This window comes from Pongo abelii, chromosome 7 (genome assembly GCF_028885655.2).
Source record: "Pongo abelii isolate AG06213 chromosome 7, NHGRI_mPonAbe1-v2.0_pri, whole genome shotgun sequence".
In the NCBI taxonomy this organism is placed as follows: domain Eukaryota; kingdom Metazoa; phylum Chordata; class Mammalia; order Primates; family Hominidae; genus Pongo; species Pongo abelii.
In genome coordinates, this window is record NC_071992.2 from 91,995,001 (window position 1) to 92,012,500 (window position 17,500).

General features: G+C 34.3%; 1 protein-coding gene and 1 long non-coding RNA gene across 11 annotated transcripts in view; one reads left to right on the forward strand and one right to left on the reverse strand.

Moving 5' to 3' along the window:
• The window catches only part of ZFHX4 (zinc finger homeobox 4), a 186,552-nt gene that overhangs the window by 102,693 nt on the left and 66,359 nt on the right, over positions 1 to 17,500 (forward strand). The gene's annotated exons all lie outside the window — the stretch shown is intronic.
• Positions 12,361 to 17,500, reverse strand: part of LOC134761946 (uncharacterized) — a 13,826-nt gene continuing 8,686 nt past the window's right edge. The window contains exon 2 of the long non-coding RNA XR_010141207.1: positions 12,361 to 12,797. This is a non-coding gene — a long non-coding RNA (uncharacterized LOC134761946). The remainder of the gene's footprint in view (positions 12,798 to 17,500) is intronic.

The following is a 17,500-nucleotide window of genomic DNA, read 5'->3' on the forward strand; positions in this document are numbered from 1 at the left end:
GAAAATGTTATAAATGGGGCATCACTTACCCCTTGTTAAGAATAAGGTTTAAGAACAAAAGTTGTTTTCTGTGAGTGTATTTAAAGATTACATTGCTATTTAAAGATAGCAATGCAGTAGAGATGGAAAGAAATAGTGAATACTTTGAGCCTTAAATTTTTAATCTTGGAATTTAATATGGATTCATTTTTTCTTAATTCAGTATATTACATTTTTATCTTTCTGTACCTTCTTAAACCTTTCTGCTTTCCATTTATAATATTGGGAAACAACTGGATATCTGTACAAAATATCCCAATAATATCAGACAACTTCTAATGAAGACTATCGACATTGCTGACATTTGGCATGATGTCCTGCCAAAAAGGAAATTAAAAAGTACAAGCCATTATCCGAAAGACCATCTGTTTATGAAAATAGTTAATTTCACATCACTTTGTTGAGCGTAAAAACAACCCCTGGTGAAGGACAGGATATGCCTCTCTCATAATCATAATAGTTTCATTGCTTGTTAAAACGATTCTTTAACTTTTTAAGGGACTCTATTGATATTAATTAATCAGCTCTCATGCTATAAACATTTCAAGCACTAAAGTGCAAGTTATTCTTCTCTGCCAGGCATTTCTCTACATCTTTTTTTTTTACATATATCTTGCTAGAAGAGGCTAGCACAGCATTAGCAGAAGAGCATAGAAAGGCCTCTTATTCCTACCATTGTTTACCAATAGGGTTGCCTGATGGAAGGGCTTATAATCATGTATACAATTTTGTCATGGCCTCACGAAATGGCATCATTTTCAAGGATGTACATAAATGATAGCATGAATCTTATAAAGATAATTATTACTAAGAACATCACTTTAACCTGAATCATCTTCCACAGAGTGCTGGAAAAGGGAGAAAGGTAGTCTTTTATCAAAGGCGTGTTTTAATGAAAGCTCGTCTGACTTTGGAGATGAACAGCACTTGACGTGTTGTTGCATGATGCATTTAAAATAAAAATAATTTTGCTTGGTTGCTTTCTGATTTTGTTTCTCCTGAATATTGGTCCTCCATGATGCTTCCAACCATATTTTAATTATTAAAACTGAAATGCTAACCATTTGAACATACACTTTTGAAGAATAACAGACTCCAGTGTTGTTTTCTTTTTTTAAAAAAGTATATATTGATTTGTTTATATCTCTCCCTATTCGGTGATACTGTGAAGCTAGGAAAAATGAATGTTTCATTTGGCAGCATTCTTGCATAATGTATATAAAATATGTGTGCACCTTAAGAGCATTATGGTGTCTTTGAGAATAATGGTAAAACTAACACATTTCAAAATGTAAGACAGCCATCATTGGAAAGCAACATTTAATTATTAATGAAACCCAGGTATTACCTTGAAATAAAGATGGGTTTTTATTTAGTTTTGTGATATTTTAAAACAAAGTAAATAACGACTTTTCTTCTCTAACCCGGTTCAAATGGGGCTTCCAATTGTCAACATCGTAAATATCAATAAATACATTAAAAATCGCAAACAAATTAAAAATTGAGTATTTCCCATTTTGTAAGCTTTGTGTATGTTTCTCATCTGTGGTTATTTTGAAGCCGAATTACTACCTAGCAATTTCTTCTTGTCTTTGAAAATAATGTATAGAAGATGAAATAATACAATGATGGTAATCCAGCTTTTTAAAATAATTAGTCTTTTATGCATATAATATTTATGTTATTGTCTGTGCAGGACTTTCTTTTTCTAGAACCGTTCTTTGCCAAATTTCTTGTTTGACAAATAAGATTAGATTGCCAAGTCACAGCTGTGTATGCCAGTTGATATATCATTGTAGAATTGATAGTTCATAAAAGCTCAGTGCTATTTGGGGGTTAAAGTTTTTATTTTATTTTATTTTATGTTTTTAGATGTGAGAAAATAAGGCTGCCTGCTAAACACATTTTTCATTTCTTATCTAAGTTTTACCAGGTTTAGGCTAGTTATTGACTCAGTAAATGTAAAAAAAAATTGTTGATATGCTGTCAATATTAATGTAGATGTCAGACCAACACTGGTCCCTAATGTATGTAAGAGCAAGTATTTTTTTACCTTGATACAGAAAGGCAGTCATGTGTGAGATTTAATATACATCCTAATCTGTCTTGTCATTGCTCTAGCCATGAGTGATGTGCTAATGTGTGGGCCGCCATTTTCTTTTTCTCCTCACACAATGGAATAGATACCCATGAATGACAGTCAAGCTCCACTCTGTAATTATTTTGAGGACAGCCAGAATATATAGCAGGAACACTGCAGGGTTACCTTTAGACTTAAAGTCTATGACATATTTAAACATCCAAGCAGCCTGTAATTACCAAAAACAAGCATCCTCCAAGGGTCCATTCGTAGGCATACTGAGAATTATTATTCTTCCAAAATTTTTTTAAAACTCAAGTGAATTTTTATTATGTTTAAATATAATAAAATACTGAATCAGCTTTAGCTCCTACTTTTTTCCCCAGACTATTGGCATCTTAACAGAATGTGCCAATATATATTCTAATTAGGCTATGCGTTACTTGATCAGTTGGTGTCATTAAAATGACAAAGTTCTACAAAATAAAAATATGAAATACACAATCCACAGCTAATATTAATTAGATCTCTTCATTTCTAATAGTTGCAAATATTTAAATCTGGTACTACCTTTTAATTGAGGAAATATCTGATGAAATTTTAACATGCTATGTTAGTCTAGACTAAAAGCATTTTTAATCATCAGGGCAAAAATATAATTAAATTTACATAAATTTATAATGTAAAGCTGTATCCCCCTAGAATCATTTTCTATAATGAAGAAAATTGTGATGTTTATAGACTATACCATACTGAGTCAAATGAATTTTATTCATATGTGGCAGCAACATAGTTGAAATCTGTATATTAGTTAAAATGGTTTCATGGTATTCTAGATATTTTGAACATATTTTGAAAGATACGTATTCTTTAAATGTTGTCTACAGAAGCTAAAGTAGCATTGTGGATCTTCACCCTATAATGGAAATCGGTGGAAACAGTGGTAAAATTTTAGCTGCAGATTTTTGCAGGCAAATATTCCCTCAGAAATAATCCCATTGGGAGAGGAGGAAAAAAAAAACCTATTTTTAGAATAAATGTTATAAATTTGCCTTTCTACTTAAGTTTCCTACAAGTGGCTCTTCTTTTCTGAGAATAGTAATACAAAGGCTAAATTGTTACCTTATGTTTTCATTGGGTAGGTTTGTGACCACTGACAGTTATAATTTACAAAAATTACAAAGATTATAGACATTAACATACTTGACGGCAGCTATTATTTTTATTTGAAATACAAAGACTTTCAGTGGGTAGTGGACATTAAAACCTTGTCGATAGATGCCAAGTGAGGTGGAGAATTGAGGCAATTTTTCAAAGAATTTAGACTAAGGTGGCACATTTTTCTCAATTACATAGATAGTTCGGATGCAAATGGTCATTTGGCTTGAATGTTCTCTACTTTCTTTGTATAGATCTTTTGCCAATAAACTGGTTATCTGTTACCAGTAAAACAGTCCAGATTTTGACTCTGAATCTGAACTGGTTCACTGAATATAGTAACAAAAGGAAATATTTGTTTCCGCTTGATTTCCTCAACTCACGTAATTCTTGAAACAAACCCGTAACGTAGATATTATTTTATTCCTATTTTACAGGTGAGGAAACTGAGCTTTAGAGAGGTCAAGTCTATTTATAAATTTACACAGCTCCATTATTTCAGTAGTAGAGCTGACATTTGAAAAGCAGTCTAACTTCAGAATCTATTGTTTTAACTATTCTAGAAATTAACACGCTATAGAGAATGAGCAGACATTTTGAGACAGAACTTTTAAAAAAAGCATTTCCATGATAATCCCCTGCTATTCGAAATCAATGACAAAAATTGTCATTTTGTTCTTTCTTTTCCTTCGCTAGCTATCAGTTCTTATCTGGGAAAACTACTAACAACGTATAGAATAGTTTCATGTAAAGTATCTGATATGAAGTTAGACATCGATGATCATAAATTTCACTTTTTTGGGCATTTTAGATAAGGGGATTACCTGAGTTTATAACACATAGTTCAATGGAAATTAGCTTTGATAAGACACAAGTCAATGCGATATAGTAAACAGTAGACACATCAAATGTGTCGAATTTCAGAAGTGTTGATATTTTAATAGTCATATCTTTTAGTATCTATAGTGTGTACCAAGTTTTGGTTTAGTATCTCCTGATAACCCAACCCAAAAAATAAGAAATGTATAAAATAATATTCTATACTCCCTAGCTAAGTTTTTATGTAACATGTAATAATTATATCTTTGTTACAAAAAGCAAAAAAGAAAAAAGCCCTGAATAATTGTGTTCCCATAGGTAGAACTTCGGCCAGGGATCACTGATTGCAGTTTGAAAACCAGAAGCCCCTTAGCAAGAGTGTGCCACTGTTCACAGCACTTTTGAGGTTCAGAGGTTCGGGGCTATTTGTTCACCATGATGAAGAAAAGCTCAAAGCATGAGATTTATTGGCATAAACCATCCATAGCATGATTGCTGTCATTTTCTAGGAAGATCAAATGACCAACATATTTATTTTGCCATGGGGGGTAGTCAAATTTGTTAACTCAAGGTTACACAATCTCTTTTCCTGTAAATAACGTAATCACTGTGTATAAATGCATATTTTACATCCCATATTTTAACTATTTTATATTGTTTTCAAATCAAGACAAAACAACAATTTTATATTGTTTCAAATCTTATTGGCATACTGTCATATGAGTCCCCAACAAAAACATGTCTTTGCATTTCAGTTTATAGTTTAAGGGGAAAATAGAATGTATGTGATCAAGTGTTATAAGACAGGTAAGAACAGGTCATGAGAACCCAGATAAGGTAGCTAATACATAAATCTGAAACAAAATGCATGACTATAGAAAAAGAGAATCTTGAAATACGGGCAGATTTTCAACAAGAGGAGAGGGAAGTGATTAGGTAGTGATATTCCAGATGAAGTAAAACATGGGAAGCAAAGGCTCTGAGTTTGAAAACCACAGGGTGTGTTGGAGGTCAGTAGTGCAGTTTGGCTGAGATGCATGGTACTTGTTAGAAAACAAGATTAGAAAATATTACTGAAAGTGGCCGGGCGCGGTGGCTCACGCCAGTAATCCCAGCACTTTGGAAGGCCGAGGTGGGCGGATCAAGAGGTCAGGAGATCGAGACCACCCTGGCTAACACGGTGAAACCCCATCTCCACTTAAAAAAAAAAAAAGAAAAAAAAAAAAAATTAGCCGGATGCGGTGGCGGGAGCATGTAGTCCCAGCTACTCTGGAGGCTGAGGCAGGAGAAAGGCGTGAACCCTGGAGGCGGAGGTTGCAGTGAGCCGAGATCGCGCCACTGCACTCCAGCCTGGGCGACTGAGCAAGAAGACTCCACCTCAAAAAAAAAAAAAGGAAAAAAAAGAAAAAAGAAAATATGACTGAAACCATGAGCCAGGCTTAGGAAAAGATAGTTAATGATTAATAATGATGATGATGATGTTGATGATAGCCGACCTTTACTGACCAATCTCTGTATGCCCACTACTATTTAAGTACTTCACACATCCAAGCCCAATTATTCCTCAGAGTAATGGTAAACAGGTGGTACCAACATGTTCCTTATTTTATAAATAAGAAAATTGAGAATCCTTTCAGGCTAAGTGATTTACACAAGTAGTAACTGGCAGAGGTCAGGAAGGCCTGAGGAGTTTGGAATCTTATGAAGGGAAGATATCAGGTTGGATAGTAACATAGTTGTCTCCAGTTAGGAAACCTTACTTCTTCCTTACTTCCTGCACAACAGGAACCACATGCTCATAGTCTTCTCACATTCCTTATGTGTTGTCCATATTTCCAGAAGCACCATTGCTTCTTTGCTTAACAATCCTCAGTTATCTTTTATAGGCTAGCATTTATTCTGAGGAAAGCCTCAGAACTTTGGCCTGCACTGCTATACATCCCTCATCAGTGATCTTCTCTAGTACTTACTGTATTGTAGAACTTAGCATTCAGTTACATATCGAATTTTATTCTTGATTATTAATTTATTTGTTCTAATTTTGCCTCTTGGCTCTCAGTCCAGATTTCAATTTTTTAAAAATATGTCTCCTGCTTCTACTACATCTTCCATGCTGTTCAACTTACAGTAGAGATTCTGGTGGATTAACATGAATCGTTTCTGAGTTAGTTCTGGTCAAATAGACTTTGGACATTGAAATGCCATTTTGGGGTGTTTGAAGACATATGAAAGCTGACTAGTTGAAAACTGAATTTCTCCCAAATCAATGCTGTTCACAGCCAGTTACATTATGAGATCTATGCAATATCAAATCAAATAATTGCATTTTGTTATAAAGAGCCAGGTTTTTAGTTCTTTGTATACAAAGGAAAAAGTGAAATATTTAAAGTGCAGGTCTGGGGTCTGGGCCATACTAAGTAAATTGTTTAAGTTGATTATGGTTACTGTGCTGCTTATGTTTTTAAGGGAACTGATGAGATTATTTTAGCATACTGTCAACATTGCCTTGATGATTAAATTAGATTAATAAAATAGTTCATGAAAACATTTATTTCACACAAGTGTGTTATTTTGTATTCTGGAAAGTTTGCAACTAAAGTATTTATTTGTCATTATATGGTAGACAAAGAAATCAGCTGGCTCAGTATTAAGTGACTTCTATTATTTCGTGGCTGTTGGCTCATGTAAGACTAAACTGACATATGATTGTAAAAGTCCTCAAAAGAGCAATTAAGCATTTTGGCCAAAATCCACTCCTGGATGAGTAGGAATTAATATCAAAGAGTGCACCAACAGACTGTTTTGACTGTCTACAAAATGGTAAACAAACATTTTGGCTAAATTCTGTCTTTTGATTATGGCATAATAGAGCAATTTGTAAGAAACATTTGTATGAAGTGCTCTAATGGGGAATCATAGAGCAAAATTACCAAGGATAATGAGTGAGCCTTAGACTATATCTGTGTTGTGCAAAAACAATATTTTGTCAGGAAATAAATATGTGCATATCATGGTAGGCAATTGTTTTTAGCTTTCTGCATTAATAAAGATAACTAAATGACTGCAGAATCTCATTTTCACTTTATGCTGTGAAGACAGTACATTTAGCATTTAACCAGTTTAAATTGATTTATACAGTCAAAGTAAGCATTTCAGGATCAACACAGATCTGTGGGTCAGAATTATCTAGTTTATTCATCTCCATTAATCAAATTAGTCAGATAATTACCAAATCTCCATTTCAATTTGTGGATTTGAGATCTGAATTATCTTGATTTGTTTGTGTAGGGTTTTAAAAGTTTAATTTCTATGCTATTAATGGAATTGAAAATAGTGTTAAATTATTTTAGAAATAATAGGCTGTTTCATTAGTGTCTTTGTAGCCTGTCATATAAATATGTAAATAAATGTGCATATGCATTTACAAAAACAGTTTTTCAGATATGAATGCACGACAGAATCTTCTGAGATTTTACAGCTTGCTATGTAAATAGCTATTTGGATTTCACTTAAAATGTACAATACTTGCTTGATTTTGTTTCAGATTTGATTTCATGTGACATGGCGGTAACTTCTAAAAGATTCATTCTCATTACTGATTATTTATGTCAAAATATGAGTTGTCCTATTGATGCTTATCTGTATTTGCATATTGAAAAGCCTGGACAATTTGTTCTATGCATCTGAATGTGGTTTTATAAATTGTTTATGTATAATTAAGTGGTTGAGAAAGTACGCTTTCCTATATACATGGTCCAAGGCAGTTTCTAGTAATAATAATAATTAATTGATTGCTTGCTTTGTGTTAGGCACTGGGATATACTTTAAACGTATTAATTCCTTAAACTTTATCACAGCCAAATTGAGGGGAAAATTGTTACTATCTCTGATTTTCATCTTAGGAAATTTAGTCACAGATATTAGATAATCTTAAGTCACAAAATTGAGAAGTGATGGAGCTGTGGTTTTTATTCAACATGACTCTTGTATGCTTGTTATAAAGCATCACAATAATGAATTATTACTAAAAGTGGTATTATTGAAAGGATAACAGACCAAAGCACTCAAATATAAAAAGTAAAAATAAAAAATTAAGGTCTCCATTGGAAACATTAAATTTTTCCAAAATTCTCTACATAAAGAATTATTGGCTTGAGACAAAACTTTGATTAAAAGGTTTAAAACTAAAGCACTGATAATATTTAATTATCTTCTAATGAATCAAGTTTGGTCTTCTGTGAAAGGAATAAATCTCTGGCTCCAAGTTTTGAGGACTTATTGAACTACTATCATCAGTTATCTTTTTCTTGCCTATTTGGTATTTGTGTGTGTGTGTGTAATGTAAAGGACAGCCCCATTTTTAATCCAGTAGCATAATTCCCAAGTTGGAACAATTCAGTTACAGAAGCTTGCTACCTTTTAGGTTCCCAGGGATAAAGTTTGAGTTTCCATCCAGCCTTGCATGAGCACTGAAGGATGGATTACTGAGGTCTGCCTTGGTTGAGTAACAGCCACTCAACCAGAGAAGAATTTTTAAAGGGGCCTGGAGGCCTATGCCTTGCAGTTTTCTCTTGGTAGATTGTTTCTTACTAAAATTAAAGCAAAAAACTTTCAATAAGTTCTTTTGCTTAATATCTGACTTCAATTTGCTCCAAAAATACAAGTCAGAAACAGACTGAAAAACTGATTAAACATAGCACAAAAGATTCTCCACCTTCACTTTGAGCAGAAATGTCTTTTCCTTGCCATTCATTGAGGTACTTTTCAATCATATTTTTCTGAATTTCAAGAGTTTGGAGAATCCTACTTCATAAATTCTCTCTTCACTTTTTATACAGATCACACAGCACTGCTGATTCTGGTCACTTTCGGTGTCTGTTACATACCATCACAGCTTATATGGTGTCCTGGAACGTTAGCTGTTTCAAAGAAAACCATTAATCTGATGTATTGAAGTTCAGTTTGGGGAAAAAACTCTAGAATTCTTATGTTTTAAGATAGAAGGTTTGGATTTTAACGTAGAAAACTTTTGATAAATTCCCATTTATGTACTGTCTTTATAAATGATATTAATATCATATTGGCATACCAAATTTGAGAACATATTTTTATGCCTGGAGCTATTTTTACTGTATTTAAAATGTTGAGAAATTTCATTCCTGTACAAAGTACTGAACTTATTTTAGGAAGAAAAGCTGGCAGAGTAAGGAAGAAAAATCACTCTACTACATGAGTGTGGAGAAAACAGGATTTTAATCTCAGTCTTACTATTAAGTGGGGGTAATCACCTAACATCTCAGAGATTCTGTTTCTTCATCTGTAAAGTGAAGGTTGTAGCATAAATTATCTGTAACTTTTAAAATTCTATGGTTAGTAATTTTTCACGTGAATACTGAAAATGTATGATTCAGTATGTATTAAAGTTGCACATTATATTATGAAAAATATATTCTATACAAAACCTTACACCACTTAATATATAGATATTACTCATGAATGTGCGTCATGATTTTAATGTGTACATCTTAACTATGCAACCATGAATCCTTTAAGTCCACAGATATAATTTTAAAATTTGAATTGTATTTTTTTCAAGTAATTTGGGGACTTGGTTACAAAGGTGGTGACCTAATATATTCGTTTACTCTGGAAGAAATTCTTATAATCAGTTACAAATACTTCCAAAACCTAATGCTATATGGCCAGAGCTCTGGGCCAACTTCAGCCATTCTATTGTGAAAAGTGATTCTATAATGTAACAGCAACAAAAAATTCTGAGATAAATACAACATCAGTTCAAGTTCATGACATGCAAGTGTGTCACTGCTGTTTAGTTGAGGGGAGGAGGTTAAAAAAAGCAAGGAACAGATTTGTGCAAACAAACTTTACAATTTTGAAGTAATTAGTGAGCTGTGCAGTTGTCTACCAAAACAAACTGACAATAAATCTTGGCTTCTCTTTTGACTATTGCTTCAGTTTCACAAGATCTGTGCCTCAAGGAGCAAAAGAAAATGACTCCAGAATTAAATACCACAATGGTTTATTCCCAATAAGAAATATTTGTGAATTTATTATTTGTGTTATTATTACTACCACTAATAAAGATTATGGTTTAATCATTCTGGAAGATCACTGGACAAGATTATATGTTTCTTGGAGAAAGGAGGGTCCAATAATAGAGAGATCCTTAAGCAAATAGTTCTTTGGTTTTTCAGAAGTTATTTCTTCCAGGGAGTGCCTGATGCAGATTTCTTCTTCACAACATTTTAGGAACACCAAAGTTGTAACAAGGTGCCCAGGGCTGTATTGTCTACTGGTTCTTAAGTAGAGAAACTAATTGCAGGTAAACATAGCCACAGAGTGACATTTTTCCAGCTTCTCCATCTGCTCTTTTTTTGACACCCCTGCCATTAACTGTCATTTTCCTTTAAATATACGGTGAATCTGAAAGGCCAGCTCTACATCACATCATTTCAGATTAGGGGCAGTTCCTTTGAGTTGAGCACTGTTTAGGTGTCAGAAAGAAGTCCCTGACCTCTCTGGAACCACATTGCCGCGGGGCCTTAATTAGCACTGACTCCAGCCATTACTGAAGAGAGCACAAAGGAGAACACATCATTTTTCTACTAAGGAAGTTAGTGTCTGACCTAATAACTTGTCCAGACTTGCAGGACACTGTAACCATACAATAACAATGGGCATTATTCTGCTGCTTCTGCCTCATGTGAAGCATAGAATGAGGCACAGAATGAGAAGGAATTACGGTTACCTTCCAAGGAACATTTTAGAGCTTCCTTTATCTTTGATTAGGGGTGAAGTTGTGATTGTCTTTAAGGAAAAAAAAGAGCACTATTAGAGGTGGCATGCATACAGACGTTCTCAAATATATGTACTTAAAATTATTTTAAATCATTCCATATGGGTCTGTGCATTTGTTGATTTATAAAATAATTTTTAAACAGATTTTTCAAATGCAAGAACAGTTTTTAAAAGTGAGATAAACTGTTTTGAAGTTAAAAATCCCTACTTGATTTCAAACGGTAAACGGAATGAAATCTTCAATGCAAATTCATATCTCTACAAAGTAGATTCATTTTAGGAAACACACATGGATTTGCTTTTGCTCTTCTATAATTCCAGCAGATGAATTTGGGGATGTATATTGGCTACTATAAAAATGATTTCACTTTATCCACCATTTCTAAGATCAGAAGCCATAAAACAGTTTAGTTAGTGTAATTGCCATCATTTACTCATTTAAAACAGGAATCATGTAAAAAGACTATTAAAAAGAGGTTGGTCTGTAGTTTCATTCTGTTGCTTTTTCTTTTTCATTGTTTTTCTTTTTCCTTTCTCATTTTTTTAAACACTAATCTTGGTGGTAAGATTATCATTATTGAAGAATCAACTACACACACAAATCAAAACAATAATTAAATAGACAAATACAGGTGATTCTTATGAGTACATAAGACTGGTTTGAGTAGGAAAGCTCTTTAAAAGTCAGTGTTGAAGTAATTAATGCACTCCACTTAAAATTGATCTTCTTCTATAGGAAAACCTGACCTTGATGCCCACTGGCCCTTTCTCTTCTGACTCATAAGCCCAACAAGCATTTTAAGTATTTTATCTTAACAGAACTTTTTTTTTTTTTTTGGTGATGTTTCTGTTACTTCTATTAAAAGCAGAACTTTTCAAAGGTTTATGGCTCAGCTATAAATATGTACAAGGCAATGAAGTTGACATGAAAAGACCCAATTAGACATCTTCTTTTATTAATTTTAATAACTTTTGGGGTAGAAATACTTTTGCACCTCTATAGCTGGCAGGTTAAAATTTTATGCAGTGATACTAGGATGAATGCAGGTATTTCCAAATTTTCAGCTGAAAATGGACAAAGAGGTTTTTGTTTTTGCTCTTGAAGTAGATTTTGTGTCAGATTTTGTTCTCAGAAGAGGTTCTCATGCATTTCATATACGAGAAGAGGTTCACATATACAGAATCCAGGAAAATGTGCTTTGGAAAGTTCTCTTTCATGTTTGACCACAGATTTCTTTTGCTCTGTGGCAACATATCCCCCTGTTGTTAAGTTACAAATTTTGGCTTTTAGAGAATATGAACAGTACTAGAATCAGAATAATGCGCTGCCACTTCTCTATATACTCTACATGATAAAACCAAACTGAAAATGTGTTCTATACAGGAGACTGTAATAGTTTTCTCTCTTTAGCCTCAACATTCTCCTTTCACTTTTTAGAACCAAATTTCTAGTTTAACCTAAGTACAAAACTATCTACTCAAAAAAAGAATTAAGTGTAGATTTGTAGTTTTATTTAAAGGTAGCCGTTTTAATATATCTTATGTGACTATGTAACTAGCAAAGTATCCTATCAAACATTTTTAAATCTAGTTAAAATGGATAGAAATGGAGAAGGCGGCTGGCCTGTCATTCTGTGTGTGTGTGTGTGTGTGTTTGCGTGTGTGGACAAATCAAGCCTCTTCCCAGTTGAAGTCCATCTCAGTAGACATTTTCACAATCAAGTTGTCTCTGGGCCAGCTGTCAGCCTGCAAGGAGAGAGTCAAGTACAAAGTAGTGGCTTCCTCCAGGAGAATTCATATAAGCAGCCTTTTCAAGTCCCAGGGAAAATGGAAGACAAGATGCAACCCCCGCTGTTTCATTCCTTCTTCATTGTAATTACATCTGATAACAGAAGAACAAATGATTAAATAAAAATCAGTGAAAGTCTGAGTTTAGAGAGTAAAGATTTCCTTTCATTTGACATTTGACAATATAGGAAAAAGTAAAATAGTAACCACAGAAAATAATAGCCATATTAATTTTTTTGGTTTTGGTTGTTTGTTTTGAGACAGGATCTCACTCTGTAGCCTAGGCTAGAGTGCAGTGGCATAAACATGGCTCACTGCAGCCTCAACCTTCAGGGCTCAAGTGATCCTCTTGCCTAAGCCTCCTGAGTAGCTTGCACCATAGGCACGCACCACCATGCCTGGCTAATTATTTTTATTTTTTGTAGAGATGGGGTCTCGCTGTGTTGTCCAGGCTGAAGCCATGTATATTTTAAGCCGTTTTGATCTTCATAACAAAAATGATCCAAGTCTTTTTTTTTTTTTTTTTTTTTTTTTTGAGACGGAGTTTCACCCTTGTTGCCCAGGCTGGAGTGTGATGGCGCAATCTCAGCTCACCGCAACCTCCGCCTCCCAGGTTCAAGCAATTCTCCTGCCTCAGCCTCCCGAGTAGGATTATAGGCATGCACCACCACACCCGGCTAATTTTGTATTTTTAGTAGAGATGGGGTTTCTCCATGATGAGACCGGTCTCGAACTCCTGACCTCAGGTGATCTGCCCACCTCCAAGTCTTTACGTGAAGTACTAGTCACTGTCTTCCAAGTTGCCCCAGCTTATTGAATCTTTGCACGTATTTTAGTTGAAGGCTTATTGTTCAATTTTCATGGAATATACAGTAAGGGCTATTCTAAGTACCATTGTAAAATCTATTAAACCAAGTTTCATTACAAATATTGAAACCTTTAAAAAAGGAGGGATTCAAAGGATTAGATTGTGGAAGGCCAAAAATCTTAGCGAGTTTTGCATGGTAGTTTAAATCAGGAGAGAAATATTAATTTATAGAAAGTATATTTGGAGATGGTTGTGGAATTGCCAAAGTCCACAAGCCTAAATTTTAAGGTTAAGGTAGGGTAGGCAAGTACATTATCTGACTTGAATGGACAGTTTATATTGGGAAATAATGAAAATGATTTTGAAAAATAGAAATTTATAAAAATTACATGACTTTACACAGCTTAGGTAAGATAGCTGACTATTACACACATAGTTTATTTATAGAAATTGTATTATTTTAGAATACAGAAGATATAGCTGATTTCTATAGAATATAGAGAGATAGATGCTAACACTTAATATGAATTGCAGTTTTTTCACTATAACTTCAAGGAAGTTAATTTTCTAGAAAACTTACTAGTATAGCAATAAAATCTGTATTTTGATTCTTTATTACAGATACAAATTGTCTGTTAAGAATCAAGACTTATCTTTGGAGTTTTTAAATGTATGCCAAGATTCATCTCGTATTTTTAACTCTCATGACTGCCACACTTGCCACTGGGCTTTGGGGTGGGGAAGATGAGCAACAGCATGGTTAAACAAATATACCATAATACTTCAGTGACTGAGCGCTGCCTGGAAGGACTGGAACCAACTGTAATGGTCTAACCACACCACCCTGGAGAGTTTGAAAACCAGAACCCAGGCTAGGTCTGAAAATGTAAAGTGTCCAATTTCTTATTTGTAATGTTTTTTTGAAAAAGTGTTATTGCCACTTCTCCTGATAATCTTTTCATAACCAGGGAAAAGACAGGCTGTTTTATCACACCGTGAAGCATTATAAATACAGAGGTGTTTTTGTTTTTGTTTTTGTTTTTAATTTTCTGAATTCACAACCTACCCATCTTTTTCATACAACTCCCTGCACAGGTTCCTTGACTGATTTCTAACTAAGGCTAAAATGTCCAGGTATTGGCAATATGTGACTGTTACAACACTGGAAGAAAAGAGTGAGTCTCCTCTAACGTAAAGCGACCATATCTAGAACTGTTTGATGAGGTGGCAACCAGAAACCACTCATGTCCACAGCATCTCCATCATGGAGGCAGGCACCATGAGATCAGCCACGCCAGCTATTTTGTCGTATATTCAATCCATCTGTGTCTTGTGAGTATGGCTTGTTCTAGGAGCAGTATAGGTGGTTTTGCACACTTTGCTCAGGTTTAGAAATGAAAAAACTCACTCTGTTGGGACTAATACATGAATTTGGAAATGACTTTTTTCCAGAGACAGTGTTATGACTTCTTTAGAATATTATTGACCTTGCTGATAAACAAGTGTTTTTAGAAAAGCGCTGATAAACCTAAAAAGAGATTTCATATGTATAACCATAAGATCACATCATAAACAACCCAGAGTCTGGAAATGCAGATTGAATCCAAAGCTCCTGTTCTATACTGGAGCCTCTGTACTGGTTTTTCAATAATATTACGGGATTAAAATGGCCAATGAGCAACTCTTATTGCGTATGTCATAATCTGTGTTTGTTATTGTGTTTGAGTAGTATATTTTCTCAAAACTACAGATTAGTTTTAAGAAACATCTACTTTTAAACAATATTTAGTCAGCCCTTTTACTTGCTTTAATCAACTTGTTCTGCTGAACAAGGTATAGAATTGATAGCTGCTATTGATTGGATGTAGCATTACCTAATCTTCACTAAATGTAGGAAGCTTTTCAGATTTAGAAAGGTGGCAGAAAATGTCTAGTAATGATGCTGCTGGGAATTCAAGCTCAATACTGTGGTCAGTGTAAAAGTGATGTAACTGTAAGAGGTATTTTATTATAAGCCTGTCGGTTTTACTAAACGTTTGACCTGGTATAATTTGTGCAGTTGTGGGGGTTGTGTGTGTGTGTGTGTGTCTGTGTGTGTCTGTGTGTATGTGTGTGTAGTTAGCAGATGTTTCCATATTTTAGTCTTCTAAGATGTCAGTAACCAGTCTTATTAATACTAATGTGTTGCCATTTTTGTATACTAGGAAGCTAGTATTGAAACTTTAAAAATTTGCAGATGAAGAATAAGGCATCATAGAATAGAAAGAAGATTACATTAGGAATTCAATACAGAGGAAGGGTACACAAAATCATTACTAAAACGGATATAAACGTGACCCTCACTGTGGTTCAGTAATTATCGTAGTCCATACTATGGTGTATGTATCATCATTTTCCTTTTTTCTCTTTGTTTTCATTTTTATCTGGGTACTCCACTGGTGAGTAATTGCTAAAGGGAACCCATTATGCAAGGCGAGCATTCAGTTTGCAAGTGAATTTGCTTGTAGCTATTGCCACATTTGAACCTCACTAATGTATGTAAATTAAAAACTCTGGTATTCGGAATTGCTCCTGTTTGAAATAAAAACAGAATCTGATCATTACAATCTGCAAGCCAGGTATTATCACTGGACTAGTGAGCCGCTGATGATAAATTGTACCGAATAGCTTGTGGATAGAATATTTTATCTCAGTTCTCTATCACACAGCACTGCATAAAATAAGAATGATTCATCAAGCATGAGAGCTGCTGGTTTATGAAATTCATTGCTCATGGCAAGTGTATTTTTTAAAATTCAAAAGACAAAGCAACTCACAAGGGTTATTTAGTAATCAGTGTGAATTACTTCTAGGTATAAACCTTAGTGGAAAGGAATTAAAAATACATTTGCTGTACAGGAAGCATTATTGCTAGCGGAGATATAATTTGACTACTTCCCATCTAAGAGCCTTATTTTGACCACATTTGATTTGGATGCCACCTCTTTTTTTTTTAAATCAAAATTGCATAATCCATCGTAATGGAATCATACATTGACTAAGACGGTGTCATACTAAGAGCAGATAGAGCAAATGCATTTGCATCATCCACTCCTTTCTATCCTTTTGACTGCAGAGGATATTTTGTTTATTCAAAAGGACATGTAAAGAGGAGAGGCACAATATAAAGTCATCTTTCTTTCATATTTACAATAAGAATGTTTCATTTCTTCTTATGTATTGATGTCCCAAGGCAATGTTCCAAATGAAAAGATAATAACTTACGAAGAAGTGTCAAAAACTAATTAAGTTTTGTAACTTGTTTTTCCCTCGCACAGGGTATATTTTTCATCATGCTGTCCAGTCACATGCTGAGATTCTTGCTAACATTATCACATGCCAGTCACACCAAGTCTCAGTGGTGCCTCTCCTTCTGTCATTATTTTCAGCATCAATTAATTTTCTTCTGACCTCGCCTTTAGAGAATGTAGCAGAGAATTATCAGCACATGCTTTGCAGTCTATTTTGAAGGCATTAGGCCACTGTGTGCATTCAAAAATGGAGTCAGCCAAACATTATATTTTCTCACCTGCAGGGTTGCCTAGTAACCTGAATTAAGGATTTTCACCAAGCCTTCAAGACAAATAAACACAACTGGAAGGCAGGTTGACCCAGGTGGGAGAATCAGACCTATTGATGGAGATCAGAATTTTGAAAGAGCCAATAGAGAACAAAAATCCTTATTAACATTCCTTGTGGAAATAGTTTCCATAACTAAATAAATCTGTTTCACTGGTCTAAGAGAACATTCAAGAACAGGATTCTCTCTCACGCATACTCGAGTGTTTACTAAGTGGTATTTTGACGCTCCCTTTTATCTCACTCTCTCTTTCAGGCCTAGAGTGTACCATTTCTATTTCTTTAATGAAGTATTGATTATTTGTGAAAATATTAAAACACCACCTAGAAATGCTTCCTCGTCACGATGTGAATCCAGGTTCAGGAAACAT